Consider the following 7736-nt stretch of genomic DNA (forward strand, 5'->3'; position numbering starts at 1 on the left):
GATTGCGCCACTGCACTCCAGCCTGGGTGATAGAGCAAGACTCTGTCTCAGAAAAATAAATACATACAAATAAAGAGAAATAACAAAGAAAATGAGAATATATCGTGAGTGACTAATAAGTAAGGACTGAACACGTTCTCAGCTGCTGGGAAACATTACTACCAACCAGCTCAGTGATGTTGTTTTTCCCAGCCGGGAAGACCTGCACTTTTCCCCCGGGGCTTACCTTTCTGTACACCAGGCCAGTGCTGGCCGACTGCAGCCTTATCTGCAGCACCTTGAGCCGGTACGTGTTCTGCTGCTTAAACAGCATTCGCAGGCAGGTCGAGAGGAACATCAGCACTGCGAGGAGGTAGTCCTTCCATGCTGGAGACTTGGGATCACCAATAAACTCGAGGAAAAGGCTTACAGGGAAAGGAGAGAGAAGGTACAGCTGGTGAGAGGAGGTGCCCAGGTGTGTTGCCTTTGTCCAAACCAGGCCAGGTGTGGAGGATCAGTCGGCGTGGTTGACTTTTTCGCAATCATGATCTCGGTTATTTCCCACACTGTCCACGCTTCTTTTCAATCTGACTGCAGCTCCTCAAGGTCAAGAGATGGGGTTTTTCTCACCCCTTGTTTTGGGCTAAATTGTGTCCTCACAAAATTTGTATGTCAAAGCCCCAAACCCCAGTACTTTGAATGTGACTGTATTTGGAAATAGGGCCTTTAAAGAGTTATTAATTTATTAAAGAGTTATTAAGGAGTTATTTATTAATAAAGTTAAAATGAGGCCATTAGGCTGGGCCCTCATCCAGTCTGACTGGGGTCCTTATAAGAGGAGAAAATGTAGACACACAGGGAGACACCAGGGTGCACACAGAGGAAAGACCATATGAGGACACAGGGAGGAGGTGGCCAACTGCACGCCAAAGGCAGAGGCCTCAGATGGAACCAACTTGCAGATACCTGATCTGGAATTTCAGCCTACAGAATCATGAGAAAAATACATTTCTGTGGTTGAAGCTACTCAGTCTGTGATGCTCTGTTACGGCAGCTGAGCAGACACCGCTTGAATCTGGGCTGGCCACAAAACAATTTTTGACGAACAGAGTAGAGTGGAGGTAAAGCTATGCCAGCTGTGAGCCTCAAGAGAAAATGTGGCTTTTGGCCTATTGCTTAGAATCCTCCCAAGCAGCCACAGGAACAAGTCTGACCTAGCTTTTTGGAGGATGGGAATCCACATGGAACAGAAAGCCATCCCAGCTTCAGATACATAACTACAGGCACATGAGAAAACCCAGCCAAGAAAAGAACCACCTAGCTGAGCCCAGTCCATGTTACTGACCCACATTACCCTGAACTAAATAAATTAATACTTATCATTTTAAGCCACTCACTTTTGGGGCATTTTACAGCAAAAGCTAATTGATGCAGTCAGGTAAGAGCTTACTTATTTGCTCTTCTGGGAGACAGTCACTTTCTCATTAATCATTTCACTTTTTCAGTATCCTTCTCACCCACCCTCCAGTGTCCCAAGCACCAGACCTATAGGAGAGGCAGGAGAGCTGAAGCCCCTCACCCTGGAGGGATGTCATTAACAGACCACCAGCCTTAGCAGAGCTCCTGAAGTCTGGACTCACCTAAGCAGCTTGGGGACAGTGAACCTGAAGACATCACTGATGAAGAGGCTGTGGGTCTCATGAAGAAGGTAGAATGGAACACCTGCCAGATGGTCCTCAGCAGTGGGCCCCACTGCCTCCCTTCTTGCCATAGGAACGGTCAGTCTCTGGAGCCTCCATGCCACTGCCTCCTTTCCTTTTAAACACTATTGCCTTGGTGTGCCTTAGAGGAAGGGAGAGGCTGGCTCTGGATCCCATTTTATACTCTCAGCCACCAGCAGCAGGGCCAGGCATTAACAGCTTGTTTTCCTAACAATGGGCGTGGGTGGGTGTGGATCCAGCCTGGCTCCCTCACCTGTGCCTCCTTATCACCCTGAGTACCCATTTAAGAGGCAGTCACAGGATTTGTGGGGGAAGGGCAGGAGGGCAGCCCTGAGGACTCTTAGACGACCATGGGAAAGCACACATGTTGAGCACCTACTATGTGCCAGGCGCTCCCCAGTCATCCTAAGACCCCTGGCAAGCCAAATGTTGTTCCCATTTCACAGATGAGAAAACAGGCTCAGAGAAGCAACTTGTCCAAGGGCACACAGCTGAGAAGTAAAAGCTGGGATTCAATTCCATCTCTCTGCCTCCAGAGCCCACACATTTTTCTTTCCTTTTTTTTTTTTTTTTTTTTTGAGATGAAGTCTCACTCTGCCACCCAGGCTGCAGTGCAGTGGTGTGATCTCGGCTCACTACAACCTCTGCTTCCTGGATTCAAGTGATTCTCCCACCTCAGCCTCCTGAGTAGCTGGGATTACAGGCAAATGCCACCACGCCCAGCTAATTTTTGTATGTTTAGGAGATGGGGTTTCACCATGTTGGCCAGGCTGGTTTTGAACTCCTACCTCAGGAGATCCACCTGCCTCAGCCTCCCAAAGTGCTGGGATTACAGGCATGAGCCACCACACCTGGCCTCCCAAGTACTTTCCAATCTATCATGCTTTCAACCTGGAGGAAGAACAGCACCCCCTCTTCCACATGCACAACAGCCAGCCCTTAGGTGGTTTTGAACCGGTGGAGAATCACAGCTGATGTGCATGGGGCCTGGTGCTCTGGCTCTGGGTGAAAACACAGATGCTCAGGCTGCCTCAAACTCATAAGATCCCCAGTCTTTGGCCATAACCAGGGGCCACAGAGAAAAGCTAAAGTGAAGAAGGGAGAAGAGGTGGTGGGGGAGGCCCAAGGGCCTCTCCAGGGCAGGTCAGAAGCCCGGGGCAGTAATGGAAAGGCTGGGGCCATGCAGTTGCTGACAACCAGTTGCTGTGTTGTCTAGGGTAGGTAGACTGCTCCCCTGTCTGTGAGAGGATGGGTGTGGTCCCCCCTCTGAGTCCCTGTGTGCCTCTGACAATCTGTAAGGTTATCAGTAATTGCTTGCTGGCTTGCTTTCTCTTTTGAGACAAAGTTTAACTCTTGTTGCCCAGGCTGGAGTGCAGTGGCATAATCTCAGCTCACTGCAACCTCCATCTCCCAGGTTCCAGCGATTCTCCTGCCTCAGCCTCCTGAGTAGCTGACACACCACCATGCCTGACTAATTTTTGTATTTTTAGTAGTGATGGGGTTCCACCACGTTGGCCAGGCTGGTCTTAAACTGCTGACCTCAGGTGGTCCACCTGCCTCAGCCTCCCAAAGTGCTGGGATCGTGCGTGTGAGCCAACACACCTGGCCGCTTATAAGTAATTTCAATCCCCATTACAAATCTTTGATCCGGGTCCACGTGCAGACATCAGCTATTTACATGAAGGAGCTCACTGACTTCTCTGGACCCCCTTGCCAGGTGGGTATTATTAGACTGTCCATTTTACAGAAGGGGAAGGAAGCTGAGGCTCTGAGAGGCGGTGATAGCAGCCTGAGGTCACACAGCAAGGACAGAGCAGGGATTGCAGCCTCGATCTTGATTTATGGTTCCTAGAGTGTTTCTTGTGCACTAAGGACCCCCAACCCCACATTAATAATAATAATAATAATAATAATAATAATAGAAGCATAACAAAAATCCCCTTGTGAGCTCAGGTGGCAAGACCCTTCTAGGCCATGGTCTTTGTCCCTCATTGCTGGCCTCATCTGGTGTTTGGTTTGGCATCTATGGAGGGTTGTGGCTCAGCTCTGTTACTGAGTGGGCATGGCCTGTTGCTCACAAGAAGATGCCCCTTCCATGCACAAGGCATCCCTGACCACCCTTCCTGTCTGACTCCACCATTTCATTCATTGCCTTCACAGCCTAGCCCATGGTGCCAACCCTCTCTTTGTCTTGTTAGAATCCCAGGTGGGTAGAATTTGCCTGAGTTTCTTACCAAGATGTCCCTAGTATCAAGTCCAGCTCCTGCACACAGTAGGAGCTCAATAAACACTTTTCAAATGAATGGGAAAAGCAGACTGAGTGATATGTGTACAAGGGCCTAACAAGAGTGCCCAGCATATACTGTTATAAACATTTATAGAAGGAAGGATGGAGCCTGGTTGGGTGGTCAGAACTTGGCTTTGGAGCCAGGAGACTATGATTCCAATGCCTGCTCTATCTCCTCTCCTCTGAGCCTTAGTGTTTCCATCTGTAAAATGGGATCAGGGAAGAGTTGACTAGGAAGTTTTCTTCCTGGCTGGGGATTTTACTTAGTTCTGTTCTAACTATTTGCCTGGAGAGTCACTGTGTTCAGCCTGCAGGCTCCATAGCAGGCATTTTCATCTTCTGGAGGTCTCGCCTCCCATCAAGGAAGAGGTCCAGATTGCTGTCTGATGTCTGGTCTCTGGACAGAAGGCCATTTAGTACAGGACTCACAAATGACCATGGAGCAAGGAAGGGGGTATGAGTGAGTGGCATGGGCAAGGTGTGAGTAGGGGGATACAAAAGGGACTGGTGAGGGCCGGGTGTGGTGGCTCACACCTGTAATCCCAGCACTTTCGGAGGCCGAGGTGGGCAGATAACCTTAGGTCAGGAGTTCAAGACCAGCCTGATAACCTGAGCAGCATGGAGATACCCAGCCTCTAATAAAAAATACAAACATTACCTGGATCTGGTGGTGGGCGCTTGTGGTCCCAGCTACTTGGGAGGCTAAGGAAGGAGAATAATTTGAACCTGGGAAGTGGAGCTTTCAATAAGGCAAGATGATGCCACTGTACTCCAGCCGGGGTGACAGAAACAGAGAGGAGGGAGGGAGGGAGGAAAGGTAGGAGGGAAAGAAGGAAGGGAGGAAGGAAGGAAGGAAGGAAGGAAGGAGGGAAGGAGGGAAGGAGGGAAGGAGGGAAGGAGGGAAGGAGGGAAGGAATGAGGGAGGAAGGAGGGAAGTAAGGAGGGAGGAAGGAGGGAAGTAGGGAGGGAGGAAGAAAGGAAAAAAAAGAGAAAGAGAAAGAAGGAAAAAAAGGAAGAGAGAAAGAGAAAAAGGAAGAGAGTGAAAGAGAAAGGAAGGAAGGAAGGAAAGAAAGGAAGGAAGCAAGGGAAGGAAGGAGGATAAGAGACAAAAGAAAAGAAACATGCACACATTTGCTCATTGCAGCATGATTCCTAATAGCAAAGACATGAAACCAACTTAAATGCCCATTGATTGTAGGCTGATAAAGAAAATGTGGTACATATACACCATGGAATATGATTAAGCCATAAAACAGAATGAGGTCATGTTCTTTGCAGCAACATCGATGAAGGTAAAAGCCATTATCTTACATAAGCTAACATTGGAACAGAAAACCTCATACTACATGTTCTCACAAGTAGAAGCTCAACATTGAGTACACATGGACACAACAGACACTGTGACTTATTTGAGAATGGAGGGAAGTATGCGGGTCAGGTCTGAAAAACTATCAGGTACTGTGCCTACCACATAGGTGACTAAATAATCTGTGCCCCAATCCCCAGTGACACCTATATAATAACCTGCACAGGTACCTCTGAACCTAAAGTAAACGTTTAAAAAAGAAAGACTGATAAGCTAAATCCAAAGAAAGCATAAGGAAAGGAAAATGTGAGATAAAAACAGAAAAATAGTAGATATAATAAATACTTTGGTACCTTGAGAAAAAGGAAATAAATTAGTAAGAAAGGAAATAAGCATAAAAGCAAAGACAAGAAAAAAATTATGTTAACTCTAATTATAAGGGAATATTTTGCACAACTCTATGCAAATATATTTGAAATCTGCATTTATTACTATCCAATACAACTTCTAAATCATAAAAATGTTCTACATCTGCACTGTTCAATATGTAGCCACTAGCTACGTGTGTTGAGTGAATACTTGTACACTTAAATTGTGGCTCATGTGACTGAGAAACTGAATTTTTTCTAATTATTAATTTAATTTCTAATTATAATTTTATTATAATTAGTTTAAATTTGAATAGTCTCATGCAGCTAGTGGCTATTGTATCAGAAAGTGTAGAAAAAGATGAAATTGAAATTTTCTAAGACAGTGTTATTTACCAAAGTTAAATCCAAAAGAGTATTTATTAAAAAAATAAAGCTTAAACAGACCAGCTCTATAAAAGAAATAAAGTTATTGGGTCGGAACTGCAACCTGCTAGAGAGCGCACGGGCTCCGCAGGCACCAACTGCAAGGACCCCTCCCACTGCGGCGCTCACAGGGCGCAGTTCGCGTTCGAGAGTGACTTGCACTCGGGGCTTCAGCTGGATCCACGCATCCCCAATGCACCTCCCGCGCCGCGCGCGCTGGCAGCACAAAGCTAAGAAAGCGGCAGGCCCGGCCCCCTCACCCATGCAGGCCGCCAACCGATCCCACAGCACAGGCAGGACTCTAGGCCAAACTCCTGGAAAATCCAGTTCCAAGGTTCAGACCACTCCTAGCACCTGGCAGTGACCGCTATATCCCCCAGCAGTGCTGCCCAGATGGAGGTGGCCAGCTTCCTCTTGAGCAAGGAGAACCAGCCTGAAAACAGCCAGACGCCCACCAAGAAGGAACATCAGAAAGCCTGGGCTTTGAACCTGAATGGTTTTGATGTAGAGGAAGCCAAGATCCTTCGGCTCAGTGGAAAACCACAAATTGCCCCAGAGGGTTACCAGAACAGACTGAAAGTAATCTACAGTCAAAAGGCCACGCCTGGCTCCAGCTGGAAGACCTGCCATTACATTCCTTCCCTGCCAGATCATATCCTGGATGCCCCAGAAATCCGAAATAACAACTACCTGAATCTTGTGGATTGGAGCTCTGGGAATGTCCTGGCTGTGGCACTGGACAACAGTGTGTACCTGTGGAGTGCAAGCTCTGGTGACATCCTGCAGCTTTTGCAAATAGAACAGCCAGGGGAATATGTATCCTCTGCGGCCTGGATCAAAGAGGGCAACTACTTGGCTGTGGGCACCAGCAGTGCTGAGGTGCAGCTATGGGTTGTGCAGCAGCAGAAACGGCTTCGAAATATGACCGGTCACTCTGCCGGAGTGGGCTCCCTACGTTGGAACAGCTATATCCTGTCCAGTGGATCATGTTCTGGGCATATCCACCACCATGATGTTCAGGTAGCAGAACACCATGTGGCCACAGCCAGGAAGTGTGTGGGCTGTGCTGGGCCCCAGATGGATGACATTTGGCCAGGGGTGGCAGTGATCACTTGGTCAATGTGTGGCCTAGTCCCCCTGGAGAGGGTGGCTGGGTTCCTCTGCAAACATTCACCCAGCATCAAGGGGCTGTCAAGGCTGTAGCATGGCGTGCCTGGCAGTCCAATGTCCTGACAACAGGAGGAGGCACCAGTGATCGACACATTTGCATCTGGAATGTGTGCTCTGGGGCCTGTCTCAGTGCTGTGGATGCCCATTCCCAGGTGTGCTCCATCCTCTGGTCTCCCCACTACAAGGAGCTCATCTCAGGCCACAGCTTTTCACAGAATCAGCTGGTTATTTGGAAGTACCCAACCATGGCCAAGGTCATGAAAGGTCACACATCCCTGGTCCTGAGTCTGACCATGTGTCTAGATGGGGCCACAGTGGCATCCGCAGCAGGAGATGAGACCCTGAGGCTATGGCTCTGTTTTGAGTTGGACCCTGCGGGAGGGGGAGAAGGCCAGTGCAGCCAAAAGCAGCCTCATCCACCAAGGCATCACCTTAGTTGTTTTTTATTTTTTAAATAAAGTCATGTCTCCCTTCATGTT

General features: G+C 48.3%; 1 pseudogene; it reads left to right on the forward strand.

Moving 5' to 3' along the window:
- The first annotated feature begins 4424 nt into the window (after positions 1–4424).
- Positions 4425–7736, forward strand: part of LOC119470440 — a 52990-nt pseudogene continuing 49678 nt past the window's right edge.

This window comes from Cebus imitator, unplaced genomic scaffold (genome assembly GCF_001604975.1).
Source record: "Cebus imitator isolate Cc_AM_T3 unplaced genomic scaffold, Cebus_imitator-1.0 Scaffold31, whole genome shotgun sequence".
Taxonomy (NCBI): domain Eukaryota; kingdom Metazoa; phylum Chordata; class Mammalia; order Primates; family Cebidae; genus Cebus; species Cebus imitator.